This window comes from Felis catus, chromosome A1 (genome assembly GCF_018350175.1).
Source record: "Felis catus isolate Fca126 chromosome A1, F.catus_Fca126_mat1.0, whole genome shotgun sequence".
NCBI lineage: Eukaryota > Metazoa > Chordata > Mammalia > Carnivora > Felidae > Felis > Felis catus.
The window spans coordinates 95,573,991-95,591,668 of NC_058368.1; the positions used below are offsets into that span (position 1 = coordinate 95,573,991).

Consider the following 17,678-nt stretch of genomic DNA (forward strand, 5'->3'; position numbering starts at 1 on the left):
AAAAATATCAGACAGATTCTGGGCAAAGGCAAACTGGTGAGCATCGTGTTGGCCCGGAAACCTTTGCGTGCATGGGGAGAGGTCTGACCCTGAAGGCAATAAGTGCGGGTGCCATGGGCCAGCTGAATCGAAGCTTCTGCCTTCAAAGAACCTGCGACTACCTCTGTTCCTCAGGCGACTGAGGGCCAGCTAACCTCATTTCTGAGGTGATACCTCGGATCATAGGAGGTCCCAGCAACCAGGGAAAGAATAGTTCTTAGGAAAAGAAAAGCAGCTCCCCCTAACTGAGCACTTGTCCTGCACTTACACAGCTACACAGGCTCTAAGGTCCTACATTTCCAATTCTGCAGGAGTTTCCCAAGATTTAGAGCAAATTCCAGAGTCCGAATACCGATTTTCAATTTTTAACTAGATCTCCTACGTACTAATTGTCCAGTACATTCTACTAGCGTAATTAAATTTTCCTGCGAGTCTCGTAATGCCAAATAAAGTAAACGGCCCAAAAGAACATGGGACATTTTTGTGTTTTCAAAGTCAGCTGGCCATAACAGTGTGTAGGAGAGCTGCTTAAATACTGTGATGTGAATCTATACCAAAAACCATAAAAAGCACATTATGATTTATAAGCATGAACCTAGGGAACTGCTCCTTAAACGTCCTAAGGTATCCACTTGCGATGTTAGCTGTGTAACTTGGAACTTAGTCCACCCCTCTGAACCTCAGTTTACTCATTTGAGGAAAAAAAAAATAGTGGTTGTATTTTCATTGTCATTCAGTTCAAAATATTTAGAATTTTTTCCTACGAGTTTTGTTTTCAATACTTATTCATAAGTCTGTTTAAATTGCAGATATTTGGAGTTTCCCTAGTTATCTGACTGATGATTTTTAATTTAATATCGGTGTGGCCAAAGAGAATGCCCCATATCATTTCAGTTTTTTAAATATATCGATGCTTGTTTTATGACAGTACATACTCTTTTATAGTGCACAAGGTAGATTACATTCACCATATGAATGTGCAATGAAAATATTTATTTTGCAGTTGTCAGATATTATGTCCCTTAAATGCCAGTTAGATCCAGGTGGTTAGTAGTGTTGTTCTGACCATGCAAGTCTGTACTGATTATTTTTGCCAACATGTTCTACCAATTGCTACTGTTAAGTGAGTGTGTAATTGCTTATTTCTCCTTTAATTTTGTCCATTTCTGCTTCATGTATTTCAAAGTTCTATTATTGGGTGCATACATTTATAATTTTTATTCTTTTTGATGAATTATCCTTCTTACCATTACGAAGTATCCCTCTTAGTAATACTAGTTTCCTTGAAGTTTGCATTATTGTAACTCAACAGTTTTTATGCTTCTTGTGTTATATATCTTTTTCTTTCAAGTTATTTTCCTTCTTAAAATTTTTTTTAAATGTTTATTCTTGAGAGAGACAGAGAGAGAGAGAAAGGGTGACAAAGCATGAATGAGGGAAGGGCAGCGAGAGAGGGAGACACAGAGTCCGAAGCAGGCTTCAGGCTCCAAGCCATCAGCAGAGAGCCTGATGTGGGGCTCAAACTCATGAACCATGAGATCATGACCTGAGCTGAAGCTGGATGCTTAACCAACTGAGCCAACTAGATGCCCCACTATCAATTTATTTTCAATTTGTCTATCTTGTAGAAAGCATGTAATCAAGCCATCTTTTTTTTTTTTCTTAATTTTAGTTTTTTAGGAAGAGTTTCAGAAGAATCGGTATTAATTCTTCTTTCAATGTTTGGTCGAATTCTCCAGGGCAGCCATATATTTCTGGCATTTTTTGTGCTGGGAGGTTTTTGATAATTGATCAATCTCTACTTATTATTGTTCTGTGCAGATTTTCTATTTCTTCCTGATTCAGTCTTGGTAGGTTGTGTGTTTCCAGGAATTTATCCATTTTTTCTAGGGTGTCTAATTTGCTGGCATAGAATTGTTCATCATAGTCTCTTAAGGTCATGTTTCTATACTATCAGTTATAGTGTCTCCTCGTTCCTTTCTGGTTTTATTTGAGTTTTATCTCTTCCTTCTTAGTTTAGCTAAAGGTTTGTCAGTTTTGTTTATCTCTTGGAAAGACCAGCTCTTAGTTTCATTGATTTTTTCCCTCTTTTATTTTTACTGTCTCTATTTCATTTATTTCTACTCTGATCTTTATTATTTCCTTCCTTCTTCTAACTTTGGACTTAGTTTGTTCTTCTTTTTCTAGTTCTTTGTGGTATAGAGTTAGGTTGTTTTTCTAGGATCTCTCAAATTTCTTAGTATATACCTTCATCACTGTAAACTTTTTTCTCAGAACTGCTTTTGCAGCATCGTGTAGATTTTGGTATGTTTCCATTTTTAATGTTTTGAGACATTTTAAAATTTTCCTTTCTCTTTTGACCCGCTGGTTGTTAAGCCTGTTGCTTCATTTTTAGATTCAAATCTTAATGTTTTCACCCATGCTGATAATCTCTGCCTTTGGTTGTGGTGTTTAGACCCATACCATTTACTGTGATTATTGTTATGATAGGCATTTGGTCTGAAACTTGATTACCTATCGGCCGTTTGTCTTTACTGTTACATGTTCTCATGTCTATCCTTTGGGCCTGCATTTAGATGTTTTCATTATTTTTGTATTCCACTTAAGGGGCGCCTGGGTGGCGCAGTCGGTTAAGCGTCCGACTTCAGCCAGGTCATGATCTCGCGGTCCGGGAGTTCGAGCCCCACGTTGGGCTCTGGGCTGATGGCTCGGAGCCTGGAGCCTGTTTCCGATTCTGTGTCTCCCTCTCTCTCTGCCCCTCCCCCGTTCATGCTCTGTCTCTCTCTGTCCCAAAAATAAATAAAAATGTTGAAAAAAAAATTAAAAAAAAATATCTGTTGGCTTTTGGCTATCCTTTGTGTGTGGGGGTTTTTGTTTTGTTTCGTGTTTGTGTTTTTTTGGAGTTGTTGTAGTGGTTATAACATATATAACGAACTTACCACAATCTACTTAGGGTTAATCTTGTATCCATGGAAAATATAAACAGTTAATAATAACAACAGTACCTTTATCACCACCCTTAATATTGTCATATATATTACTTTCATTTATATTGGAAACGCCACTAATGCCCAGATATCAGACCTTTATTTTCTTTTACCTCCCATTGCTTTTCCTACAAGTAACTTTTTTCACTTACTGGCTGTGTGTAATTTCATTCTATTTCTCTGTGTAGTATGCATATTTTTATACAAAAACATCATGATGGTGAACAGAAGTAAGCCAGAGGAGAATATTAACAGGTGATATAGATAGCGGGCAGGGAGCCAGACCATGTAGGGCTTTGTAGTCCATTGTGAGGATTGTGGCATTTAAGGTGGGAGAAATGAGACTCGACAAGTTCTCAGCAGAAGGATTGGCAAAATCATATAAAAATGCTGCTATGTCAACAATAAACTGGGGGGCGCCTGGGTGGCTCAGTGGGTTGGGCATCCAACTTCAGTTCAGGTCATGATCTCAAGTTCGTGGGTTCGAGCCCCGCGTTGGACTCTGCACTGACAGCTCAGAGATGGAGGCTGCTTTGGGTTCTGTATCTCCCTCTCTCTGTGTCTCTCCTCTGCTTGCACTGTGTTTCTCTTTGTCTCCTGTTAATAAACAAACAAACAAACAAACAAACAAACAAACAAACTGTAATCGCTTAAGGGTAGAAGCAGGGAGGCCACATAGCATGTAGGTGCAATGATCCAGGCAAGAGATATTGGTGTCTCAAATCAGGATGTGGCGACTACTGTTTGAATTGCTTACAGATTTTGTTAGTAATGCCAATAAGATTTTCAGATGGGTTGGATGTGGAACATGAAAAAAAGAGAAAAGTTAGGAAGGACTCTCAGATTTTTGATTTCTGAAATGGAAAATTTGGAGTTGTCATTAAGTGAGAAGGGAAAACAATCAGATGCAGTTGTTTCAGTGGGGGGGAGAAATTGAGTTCACTTATGGAGATGTCATAAATGCAATTCACTTATGGTCGATGTAACTCATGAAAGGGTTTTGGACAGAAGATAGACGTTTGGAAATTACCCCCTAGAGATGGTATATAAAGGGATGAGATGGATGAATTTCCTTGCATGGAACAAGTATAAATAGAAAAGAGAATAAGAAAACAAACAAACAAACCTGAGCTCCAGCATCTTGCTATAATTAAAGATCTAGAGGAAAAGGAAGAAAGTAAGGGATTTGGGAGGAATAACTATTTAAAGAGAAAGAGAATGAAGGATGTGTATTGTCTGGAAGGCAGGTGAACCAAATCTCTGAAGGAAGTGAAATGAATGTTCTTGGTCAAATGCTACTGATAGGTCAAATCAAATGACACTTGAGACTAGACCTTTGGGTTTAGCCGCCTGGAATTGATGTCCTCGATGAGAGTCATTTTGGTGCAGATGTAATGGCAAGAGGGAAGTCAGAGTGGTATATGATTAAGAACGGATGGGGAAATTGGAGGCAAGGTGTAGAGCTAATCTTTCCAAGTAGATTTGCTGAAAAAGGGAGGAAAGAAATGGCAAGATGGTGATAGCTAATGGGTAAAGCGAGGTCATGAGACGATTTATTTTTTTTATTTTTACAATTTTTATTTACTTTAAAATTTATCTGGGAGAGCGTGAGCAAGAGAGAGGGGCAGAGGGAGAGGGCAAGAAAATCTTAAGTAGGCTCCATGCTGAGCATGGAACCCAATGCATGGCTCTGGGATCATGACCTGAGTTGAAATGAAGAGTCAGACACTCAAGTGACTGGGCCCCCCAAGGGCCCCAAGAGAAAGCATTTTTTTTCTTTAAATGGAAGGGATGAGGGTGTACTGGTATGCTGATGGGTATGATCAAAGAGAGAAGGGAATGCTGATCAGGAAAGGAAAAGAGTCACAGTTTCTTGACCAGTGTCCTTGAGTATGTTCATCAACACAGAGAGATTGGGTAAAGTTGAGTGCATGGAGAGATTGTTTTGCTAAAAAGTTAGCAAGCAGAAGTTGTGGGGTTAGATGCTGACAGTTAGTTGATGTGGTTGGTAGAGGATGGGAATATTGTCTTCTGACTGCTTCTGCTTCCTTGGTGAAGTGAAGCCAGATCATCATCCGCAAATGAATGTTGAGGAAGAGGATTTGAGCTTTTGATTGACTGAGAACTTAAAAAACCATCATGCAGGAGAATCAGTGGACACTAGTAGTGTTTTATTTCTTCTGAGTGTTTGGAAATTCTAGCAATGTATTTTTGGTGTGCCCTTTTTATATTCATCTTGGGGGCCCTTGGTGGGCCCTTTTAATCTGAAAAACTATTTGTTTCTTTTACTTCAGGCACAAAGAACATCATGAACAAGTTCAGAGAGCTCCATTAAGAAGAATCCTTATGTAACAGAATGTCGGAGTGATAGTTTAGTGAAAGGATAGTAAGTTTCTTCAGTAGATGAGAAAGTTTTAAACATTAGTAAGCTCACGTGTTGACTAGCATGTTTTAGGAAACATATTTGCTTTGTACCAAGTCCTTCACATGGAGTTGACTTTCCCCATTTCACCATCCTGTGGTGTGCCTAAAAGCCAGGCATGTATATTAAATTTTTTTTGATATTTATTTATTTTTGAGAGAGAGAGAGAGAGACACAGTGCTAGTGGGGGAGGCACAGAGAGAGGGAGACATAGAATCTGAAGCAGGCTCCAGGCTCTGAGCTGTCAGCACAGAGACTGATGCGGGCTTGAGCCCACAAACAGTGAGATCATGACCTGAGTCAAAGTTGGACGCTCAACCGACTGAGCCCCCAGGCACCCCCAGGCATGTGTATTAAATAGTAGCTTGCTTGAGTATTCGTTCTTTTTACCTCCTGTTCTCCTGTGAATTGCGCTGAGAAGTTGCTTCTTCAAACTCAGCCTTCTTGCTTTGGATTTCTCCCTCTGGATTCCTATATTTAGGAACCTCTTTGAATTACTAACTAGTGTTTGGCTCTCAGCTTTGCCTCTCCTTCATGACAATATCCCTGTATCTTTGAGTGGTCCCGTTCCTTCACTGGGCATTTGCTTTGTGTGACTATCTACCAGCGACCATAGTTTCTGGACCTTAGTCCCTTTCTACCAACCCACAAAACAAATCACAGGGAAATAAAAGAGGTGAGATCTTTAGGTAGAAGTATAAAGTGGGTTAGAATAAAGAGACAGACTGGAAGCTAGGAGAATATGCTATAGCTAGGTCCCTGGTGAATAAAGTAGTAAGGAGGTTCCAAACTAGGGCAGTACAGATTTTATTCTTCAACAGTTGTGTTGTGACAAACATTCCTCAAAAGGTGGTATTTCTCATATATGCTCGGGACCACTTTATTTCATTAAGGGTATACATTGAGTATATTGAAATCACTCAATAAGTTAGTAGTAACTTTTCAGAAAATGGAGATAACACATAGAAATGCGCAATTGGGTCCAAACTGGTCTTTAGCTGGGTCCAGGATGTTACCTCATGCTATTACCACTCAAATGTGCATCACAATCATGCCAAAGATACATAGACTTTGGAGAATACTTTTCAATTCTTAATTCATTTTCGGTTAAGATCTGATCTTCTTGGGGCACCTGGGTGGCTCAGTCGGTTAAGGGTCCGACTTCAGCTCAGGTCATGATCTCACAGTTCCAGAGTTCGAGCCCCGCATCAGCCTCTGTGCTGACAGCCCAGAGCCTGGAACCTGCTTCAGATTCTGTGTCTCCCTCTGTCTTCCCCTCCCCCACTCACGCTCCGTCTCTCTCTCTCTGTCTCTCAAAAATGAATAAACGTTAAATTTTTTTTTTTTTTAAGATCTGATTTTCTCTTCACAGTAGAAAGTTACAGGTACATTGTCACAGCAGACACCTGTGTGCAGTATTTAGAATGAAAACTGTATTTATCTTCTATAATGAATGTTAGATTGATAGTCGCTGTCTCAGCTAGCAGACGTCAATTCAAATGGGATTTACTTAATAAGGAATTCATTGCAGAGATAATTTATTGTAGAAAGTATATTGTAGAATTTGACACAGGGATGCTAGGAGTTTCTACTAAGTCACCAAATACTCAGGGGACTTTCAGTGTGTTCCTTGTTCACACAAAAGGCATCTCCTACAAATGCAGATAGTGACAAGATCAGATGGGGCTTACCTTTGGGTAAAAACCATTACTATTTGAAAGGATAACTTCTGCTTGTCTACACAAAGGTAAAATGCTTTTATGATTGACTGAACTTTGACTGCATATTCTCGGGTTTTGCTATCCCATAACCCATTCTTTACCTTCACCTGGTGGGTTCTGCCCAGGTTTACGGCATTAAGCCGCGACAGAACTGCCTGTTTCTGACCCCCACTCTAGACTTTGAAGGGGAAATGGTGGCTTGGTGGAGGTCTGCCTCTGCTCAAATTATTGACATATTGCTTGGTAATTCATTTGGTTTTGTGCAGGTATAACTTCTAGTATATTTGCACACATCACTCCTTTGTTACCATTTCTACCTTTGCTTTGTCCACATAGGTCCACAGAGTTGGACATGGGCCAGGTTTTCTAGACAATTTCATGTCAGTTCAACCCCAGAGTGTCTGTTCTCTGGAGAAAACTCTATAGCAACAATCTCATACATTTTCATTCAATTTATTCTTTGAATGTTAGGAAAGGAACTGAGCAATCATGGCCCTGATATTTCAGTGCTACACTTGTTATTTTGGAAGCAGCCTTATGATTTAAATAGAACTGAACACATCGACCTTTGCACCCCTGCCCTGATTTTCTTACACAGCGTTCTTCTCATGAATGGCTCCAGAGTGTCCTCTGGGTACCCTGCCTGGCAGGAGAATGGGTCCTTTTGATCACACAATTGATTCCCAGGGTCTCCTCACACACTGACAATTTTTACTAATCAAATTAACATACGGTCCATCACCCTAGTGGAAAATATTTCTCATTTAGAAGGAATTACTAAACATGCTAAAAATGGGTGTCACAAATACTATAATATGCTCGCATTATGTGCCATGGTAAAATCTGCCATAGGGCGCAGAGAGATCCTTGGAGGGCCAGAAACACGTGGGATATGAAGGATTTCTTAAGCTAGAGAAGAAAAGCAATAAGATGGAGGGGAAAGCCAAAGGGAAAGTGACCAGTGTCCCCTCTTGAACATCTTCACTGCTGAGAGACACCCTCCAGTGTCGATTTTTATTGGGATCTTGACACATTAGCCTGACAATGGGTCTGACCTACTTAACGGTGTACAGAAATGGACAAAGTGACCAAGAGAAAAAGGTGGGGAAGCTTCTATCTGTTATATCTAAATATTCTCTCGATTGAGCTTCTATTAGGTGTCCCGCAAAGCACTGAGTCGCTTTACGGGTGCTGTCTTATTTAATTTTATCTATAGCTCCATGATCAAATGAGGAACCAAGAATAGCTATTTAGAGACTTAAAACATTGTGAGAAGAAATGCACTGTGATGAATGGGACTTTTTAAAAAGACACTAGCGGGCATGGTTGGTGCAAGTGTAAGAACTCATGGTGATCATTTAGGAAGAGAAAAACAGACACATCTACTAGATACAGCTTACCAGATTAAGTGTCCCTAGGATGGAGGAGGGTTGTGACTGACTTTTGTCGTCTGGAAACCGTAGCATTGGGTTTTATGACTTCTTCCTGTTCCTCCGGTCCCTCAGGTGCACAACTGTCCACGTAACCAGTTCTACAATTTGTTCTGGGGACTTTAAAAAATGTGTCTCAAGAAAAGCAATTCAGAACGTCAAGACCAAGACCCAGAACTGTTGGGGCAGTAACTTAAAATGTCTTCTAGCCTCTTCCCCTCTTTCCACCCAGTGAGTTCTTAGTTATGCCAGTAGGGCAAATGTTCCATGCAAAGAGATGTGGAAAAGACAGGGTGTGACACGCCCTGTCTTTCTCAGTGCCTTCACTGATAACAAGGATGACCTGGAGAGTTTTGCTTCTATTCTGGTGAAATGTTTGTTTGAAGCATGTCTTTAAAAGCAGGTGGGGTTGCATGCTTGTTAGGTCTCAAATGGGTGGTTGAGTGGTTCATAGATAAACTCTCTTAAACCAGCTTTTTCCCTCTTGGACTTCCCAGCCCTCTTCTCTGGCAAAATGCACCAACACAAAACGTCATGGTCTTAACCCTGATCTTCATTCTTCATTTGCTTATACCATTTAATAGCTTTTGCATTCATTGCCACTGATAGACCTCAGATTCTACCTGTGATTGATTATTAATATAATATACTGAAGATTTTTTCCCCATGGATGGTACGTGAGTTTAATAAGACACTATCCCTAACAAGTACCTCAAGACTCAATCCTGGGCAAAAATATTACACTGCTGCTCTACCCTGCAGAACTGGAAATTTTGAACAGCTGGATTTGTTTGTCCCGAATGTTCCATGTTGTGTCTTGGAGTCAAACATAGTGTCAGAAAAGTTATTAAGAGCTTCACCTGTTCTTAATGCCAGGGCCAGTTGGAAGCTGACAGGATTTTCAGCTCTAATGTCTTTGCCAGGTTTGAAAAAGCAATTTAATAGTGCCTGGGACCTCTTTATGAATGTGTGGTTCCCCACTGCTTTTGAAGAGTGGCTCTTGCCCCCGAATCTTTGAACAATCACCAAAGAAGACATTGCACGAGGGGGGTGGAAATGGTGCATATTAACTGCGACAATCGCGCACAATCCAAGATGAATGGTTCTTTCTCCTCTTCCCTCATCCCTGGTGATTAGAAATAAATTTGTTAGGTATGTCTAGGAGACTAATTACATCATCATGAGGAATATCCCAGTGGGGAGATCTTTTCTTTTCGGATCAAAAGGATGGCCAGCGGCTACTGTGTTCAATCCAGTAATCTGCAGGAGATAGTGCTGGGGATGGCCAAGCGGCTCCGCTCCTCGGGAACATCTGCTCACAGAAAATGATGGGAAATTAACCATGTATTGGGGAGGCAGCTGCAAAGCATACAGCAAATGGGAATGAGGGAAGCACTCACCAGGTCAGAGGAGATAAAATGGGAAAGGAGCTTATGAAAGGTGGAGGCCGGGTGCAATAAGAAGAATCTTGATTTATTAGAGAAGCATTTTATTTATTATTATTAATATTATCATTATTATTACTATTAAGAGAGAGAGCAAGGTGGGGAGGGGCAGAGAGAGAGGGAGAGAGAAATCCCTAGCAGGCTCTGCACTGTCAGCACAGAGTCCGATGGGGGGCTTGAACTCATGAACTGAGATGGTGACCTGAGCTGAAACCAAGAGTCGGACACTCAACTGACTGAGCCACCCAGGCACCCCAGAGAGCAGCATTGAGAGGAAGGAATCCTGAATGTTAAGTATTCGCTCTGATCCTTATAGACGGTTTCTTGTCTCAAGGGTCTTCTCCAGGTTGTTAGGAAGATTATGTAAGTTAAATATGAAACACCGGATCTTGTTTTCATAGAGTGATACCCGATCTCATTATTTTTTTTTTTTGAAAAATTTTTTAACATTTACCTATTTTTGAGAAACAGAGGGAGGCAGAACATGAGCAGGGGAGGGGGAGAGAGAAAGAGAGGGAGATACAGAATCCAAAGCAGGCTCCAGGCTCTGAGCTGTTTGTTAGCACAGAGCCTGACGTGGGGCTTGAACTCAGGAACTGCAAGACCATGACCTGAGCCGAAGTCGGACGCTCAACTAACTGAGCCACATAGGCGCCCCATACTCGATCTCAGTATTGATATTTCAGCTGACAGCCACTCATTTTCCTTACACTTAGAATGTGGCATGCAATTGATGGGCATATTGGTCTCAGGTTAGAGCCCATGGAACTCCCAACCAGGCCCGGAATGCCAGGAACAGTCAATAGTCAGTCAATTTCAGTGACAGTGGAGAGATGTTTTTCTCCAACATATATATGGTAAAATAATAGTACACAATTCTTAAAATGCTCAGAGAAAGTCAGATTCTAAAATAAAAATGTTTATGAAATAAAGCTTTGAGTCCTATACCTTTTCATGACCTGGGAGAGACTACAGATCGTCTAGCTCAATATCCACAACTGACAGAGGGAGAGAAAGGCCAAAAAGGCCTAGCGACTGGTTGTATGGTGTGGTAGAGAATCCTGGGCATAAATCAAAGATATTTGCTCCCCTTCCACAAGGTGAAGCAATTGCCAGAAAGTGACAGCGCAAGGATAGACCTTCCCAGGCTCTTTCAGAAAGGTGGGGCCATTCACCCACATCTTGGCAGGAGAATGTGAGCGACAATGATGTCAATCTGTTGAGAGACAAAGGAGGGGTAAGAAGCTGGTGTGCCTGTATTCCTTCCCTCGTCCGTGGACTGGGATTCTGTGCCATGGATAGCTCTGGAAGCCTTACGTTGAAGATGACACAACCATCTTTGGGCCCCTGGATGATTGTGTGTAAGGAAGACTTTCACTCTTTCTACCCTGAACTTTCTTTTCCAGTAATTGGTATTTCTGAGCAAGACCCAGATTTCTTTGGTGTTAAGCCAGGGTTTCTTTATTGCAGCAGTTGGCTTTACCTTAATGATGTGGAACTTTTTATAATTTACCTCTACAAGGACTATTTTTTTCCACCTTGTACCCAAGTAGAAAACATGCCACTAGCCATCTAAGTCTTACCTTACTTTTTTGTTTTTAATTTTTAAATTTTTTTTATTTATTTTTGAGACAGAGACAGAGTATGAGCAGGGGAGGGGCAGAGAGAGAGGGGGAGACCCAGAATCTGAAGCAGGCTCCAGACACTGAGCTGTCAGCACAGAACTCAACGCAGGGCTCAAACTCACGGACTGTGAGATCATGACCTGAGCTGAAGTCAGACGCTCAACTGACTGAGCCACCCAGGCGCCCAAGCCTTACCTTACTTTTAAACACGTTTTTGGATCGCTTCTCAGCCTTTTGGCTAAGATCAAGTATAGTATCTGTTCTTACCAGTTTAAACACACTTTTGGAGGTAAGTACTTCAAGGAGAGAGAAAGTCTTTCAGAAATAGGGAATCAGTAGCGTCTGGATAAGCCATATTTTGCATGTCAGCTCCTGAATAATTAGATTAATAATTAACCCCCCACTGTATAATTGTTTTCTTCTTCTATAAGAACAAAAGTTGAAGGGAAATTTTTACCAGCCTTATGGCATTTATTTGCATTTATTTAGCATGGTTATTTTTACCACCTGTTTGCCTATTTATTTCTAGATGGATTGAAAATCAAGGCAAAGCCAAAGGCAAGTTTCAGTGTAGTCAAACTGGTAATCACATGTGCTTAGCGGCTCAGGAGGCAGATTGTCTAGGGGTAAATCGTGAAGATAACCCCTGTCAGCTCTGCCATGTGGGGATATTACACCTCATTTCTGTGGCCTCAGTTGCCTTACCTATAAAATAAGAGTGTGATGGTCCATATTTGATAGAGCTGTTAAAATGGTGAGATGAAAAAAAAAAATCTGTAAATTGCCCCACATAGGACCATACTCAACAGATACTGTCTTGGGGCAGAAAACAAAGAGGGAACACCCTATTTGATTAATGACTTTTGTTAAGGCATCCAATATGAAAAGCCAAGAATTGTGAGAACAAGTGTAGGAGGCTTCCAGAAGCTGACCTACATGTTGATAATGTTTTCGTTCTTCGAACATCAAGGTGGGGGTTTGTAAGCTGTAATGCAAGTAAGAAACCATCAACTGCTTACCATCAGCATGTTGTAAGGTGCATAAGTGGATTTAATAGGTGTTATGCTCCTTTGGCTTAGCTCCATGATTTCCCATAGTGACTAAATGAGATAAGGTATGGAAAAGATTCTTCGTTACCTGTAATGTTCTATTACAAATGCACCCATTTGTTTCCGCATTTGCTATAGGTGTATCAAGTGTTGATCAGATACCCTACACTTGGTTAAGGACTGGCGTGGTACTTGAACGTGTACCATGGTGTAGTCATAGGTTCTGCCACCAGGCAACATTAAGTCTAGTGACAGATGACAGACAAGTACATGAAACTTTATAATCAAATGTGCCATCGTGCAGGGATCTACAGAGCAGTATGGAAATAGGAGAAAGTGACAAATGATGTTATTGTTGTTGAAATACCCTTTCCTTCCTCTTTAGAAGAATCCACAATCTAAAATTTCCTTCAATGAGATTTCAAGGTCAGGATGGGGAGGTTATCATATCTTGCTAAAATTATTAATAATGGAAGGACGCCTGGGTGGTCCAGGCATTGTCTCTTGATTTGAGCTCAAGTCATGGTCTCACAGTTTGTGGGATTGAGCCCCATGTCAGGGATTCTCTCTCTCCCTCTCCCCTGCTCTCTCCCTCTCAAAATAAATAAATAAACATTAAAAAAATTAATGCTTGCAGCATAATACAAAATCTGCATTTCCTGAATATTATAGTTTATTACCTAAGCTAAAATACTGGTTTGGGTTTGACTTTGGTCGATACTTACCCCATGTGGCTCCGTTGCTTGGCTGTCATTACAAAACGTCCATTTTTAACATCATAGTGACAAATAGCTGTTACATAAGCTTGGACTTTATCTTTTGAATTTTGCTATGGGTAGACTACGTTCGTTGTACGTCAGGTTGGGAATTCATGGAGGAATCTGTGAGAGCCCAGGTTTACTGTCCTCCAAAGAAAGCTGTTAGAATTCCTTCAGATCTTCATGTGACAGTGGCCTCCCTTTTCCTGACCTCTTGTCATTGGGGCAAACTCTCACTGCTAGGCCGAAGACAAGGTCTTCAGAACAAACCCAGAGATACACAGCCACAAAGGTCCATGGGCAGAACAAGTTGGGGACAGAGCAGAGAGGATTTTCCAAGGAAGCATGGTCTTTCCTGTTGACCAGTCGTCAACCATATGCCTAGAGTGTATGACAAATGACACTGTGATCGTGGATGCATTTGAAGGATGATGTGCTAGCAATACAGTTTTAAGTTTTAATCTAGTAACTTTTTTGTTACACGAGTAATGCATGCCTGTTGTGGCAAACAACTGTAGATGAACAAAAACATAAAAATTACCTATTTTCTACCTCTAGTGGTTTCTAGGTACTTTCTTTGCATATATGATAAAACCTTGGATTGCCAGTAACTTGTTCTGCAAGCGTTTAGCAAGATAAGCAAACATTTTTTTATAGGTTTTTAATGTTTATTTATTTTTGAAAGAGAGAGAGACAGAGTTTGAGTAGGGGAGGGGCAGAGAGAGACAGAGACACAGATTCTGAAGCAGGCTCTAGGCTCTGAGCTGTCAGCACAGAGCCCGATGCGGGGCTCCACCCCACGCACTGTGAGATCATGTCCTGAGCCATTGTTGGATGCTTCACCAACTGAGCCACTCAGGTGCCCCGACAAGCAAACATTTCTAATAAATTTTAACTTGATAAACAAGCCACGTCTTGCAATATGAGTAGTACCTGATGCCGAATGTCACATGATCACAACTGAGCCAATGGTTCTTGAAATTCACTTTGATATACAAGTGCTTGGGATTATAAGCATGTTTCTGGAAATAATTATGCTCTCAAATCAAGGTTTACTCTACACATACATATTATTCATGTTGTATTGTAACCCTCACATTATTGCGAACATTGAGGAAATATCTAGAACTAGAATATTCTTGGAAATGATCGCAACGTCCCTAGTATATTTGATATTCTATGATACTTTTGCTATATCTTATATCAAAGAAGACTTTGAATAAACTCTGGGGGGAGGGGGCGATTTATGCGTATCACTCTTCACCGAATACTCTGCAGCCTTGTCGTACAGTGGAAAGAACATGAGTTTTGGAATAGGACAGAAATGGCTAAAATTTGAGTTTTTACACTTGGTGGTTGTGTGATCTCGGCAAATTAAATAGGTTTAATCACATGAAACTGCCAACATCTAATCCTTTTTGACTGAAAAATGGTGATTTCCTCTGGTTCAGTCTGAATCTTCAACTCTCTGAGTATAGCTTCCTTAACTATTAAATGTAGAATGCTACTATCTAACAGAATTGATGTTGGAATTAAATCAGATAATATTTATTTTTTTATATTACTTATTTAACTTTATTATTTTTTTAATATGAAATTTTTGTCAAATTGGTTTCCATACAACACCCAGTGTTCATCCCAACAGATGCCTTCCTCAATGCCCATCACTCACTTTCCCCTCCCTCCCACCCCCATCAACCTTCAGTTTATTCTGTTTTGAAGAGTCTCTTATGGTTTGGCTCCCTCCCTCTCTTACTTTTTTAATTTTCCTTCCCCTCCCCTATGGTCTTTTGTTAAGTTTCTCAGGATCCACATAAGAGTGAAAACATATGGTAAAATCAGATAATATTTGTAAAATACTTAGTGTATGGTAGATGTTTGACAAATATTAATCCCTTACCCTGACATCTCCATTGGGAATACACAATACCCTTAGGGGATGTGTGAGTGTGGATCCTCACAGAAGCAAAGGCCAAGATGGATTAAAGGGGCAAGAAATTTTTTGGGAGGAATGATTTTCAGGGAGAAGGGGGATCGATTCAGGAAAGGCCAGGGAAACTGTCAGACTGTGTTGGAGGTCTGGTCTTGACTGAAGGAGAAAGAGAAGAAGGCAAGGTTGGGGTCAAGTGTCTTAGACCACTGTACAGTTCTGAGGGAAGTCTGTCAAGGCTATCAGCAAAGGGGAGTCCTGTGTCACACAGGCACCGGGTTGCCTTGATCTCTCTACTAGGGTCAATTGTTCCCTGGAGGCAGCAATGTTCCCTGGAGCACAGAAACCGGTGGGATTCTCAGAGGGTAGCTCCTGGAGCTTCCCCGGCAGAAATCGGAGGGGCACGTTCTTCTGGCCACCATTTGTGAATTCCAGACATTAACCAGTGCAGTGTGTTCCTCCTTATTTTTAGCAAGATTGAAATTAGAATTTGGGAATGATCAGGATTTGGAAAATGGATAATTTAAATTTTTTCAGCATTATTTATGGCATCTCGTCAATATTTGCCTCCACATTCCCCTCATAGTGAAATCCGGACTGACTTGACTCTGGCCCTGTTCTTGGTCACGACTTGGATCCCTTGTCTTTTGGCTTCTCTTCCCCTTTACATTCTTGGAGCTTTCTAGGCCCTGAAGAATGACACTGGGATTTTAATAATCATTGATTAGCAGTCTCTTTTTATTTTGGTTTTGTTTTTCGTTCTTTTTATTGAGATTATAGGAGTTCTGATGTAACATAAACATAATTTTGTCTCTGAGTAAGAGAATCCCAGAGACAGAAAATAGAAAAGCTGATTGGGTTAATACCCAGGGACCAGAGTCATCACGACTCTCCAATTACTGCCAGTGATATTACCGCCTGTAGTTAGGATAATGATGTTGTAGTTTTTGAAGTATTAACAAGCTGATGAGATAGTATGATGCCTCAGGATAGAGTCTCTGGCTTTGTTTATTTATTTATTTATTTGTGTATTTATTTATTTAGGGCTGTTCTATAAAGACAGAGGAGGAAACTGTAAAGAGTGATACAGTATTTTAGTGTTAGGCTGTTAGGAGATACTATAATGTCATTTTTCCAGTTAAGAAAAATCACATGGTAATGTCACATAATCAGGACCAGAGGTGATTGACAAACCTGTCAGGCATACACATTTTTCCAGCTTCTCTAGAGATTTCGTACATTTCGGCAGTCATTGTAATTGTGTTAGAGTTTATTCTTCGCAAAGCCATCAAAGTCAATGAGCTAATATCAAAGTTTATATTAACAACTCAAAATAGTTCCAACCTTTAAATTGTTGACATGGAAACACATCTTTCTTCACCTTATCAGAACTCTGCACATGTGCCTATGTGGACTGGGTCCTGGATTAATCAGAAATGTACTATTCGATCATGCCTTCAAGTCAGCAAGAGTTACGAAGAGAAAATTATTATTCATATATTCTGTGTATCTACAGAAAACAATCAGTCTAATGGTGTTGTCATGTTGGCTGTTTTTCGGTCCTGTTTTATTAAACTGGTAAAATCCTCAATGCAACCTGAATTTTTCCAGCCCCAGCCCCAGAGTAATTAACAGATGTTTACTTTGAAAAAGAGGTACAAACCCTATTTCTCTGTCAGTGTTCCATTTAAAAGGTGAATATATTTTGTGCATGTAGTGTGCAGCACTAAGAAGCAAATATGAGGGAGAAACTATATTCTGAACTGCAGACTCTTAAACCATGTTAGAAAAAGACCGTGGAGGGATTTGGGTTAACCATGTAGCTTCAGGAACATAAATGTCTGAACTTCATTGGCTCAGACAATGGCTGAGAACAATGGCTCCTTGTGCTTTTTTTTTTCCTCCTTCAAATTGCCCAATTGTTTTCATCTTCATTTCATTTGCGTTCAGTTGACACACAGTGTTCCATCACTTTCAGGTGTACATGCGGCTGTTTTGTGTCGCTGTACAAAGCTATTACGATATTGATGATGTTCCCTGTGTTGTGCCTTTCATTGCTGTGACTGACTCATCTCAGACCTGGAAGCCTGTGTCTCCCACTCCCCTTCACTCATTTTGTCCACATCCCCCCAACCCTCCTAGTCTGTCACCCATCAGTTTGTTTCCTGTATCCTTGGGCTTTATTTGAACCATTAGACCAATCATTTGGGACCGGGGGAATTTGTTAACCTGGGTAGCAGCTTGGCCGTGATGGCCAGAGTGAGGATCCTCA

At 40.6% G+C, this 17,678-nt stretch overlaps 1 long non-coding RNA gene and 1 other non-coding gene across 2 annotated transcripts in view; both read left to right on the top strand.

Annotated features, from left to right (window-relative positions):
• Positions 1-17,678, top strand: part of LOC123385477 — a 412,382-nt gene that overhangs the window by 166,513 nt on the left and 228,191 nt on the right. The gene's annotated exons all lie outside the window — the stretch shown is intronic.
• Positions 11,888-12,071, top strand: LOC111557061. Its single transcript, XR_002736826.1, has one exon. It is a non-coding gene; the product is annotated as a U2 spliceosomal RNA (small nuclear RNA).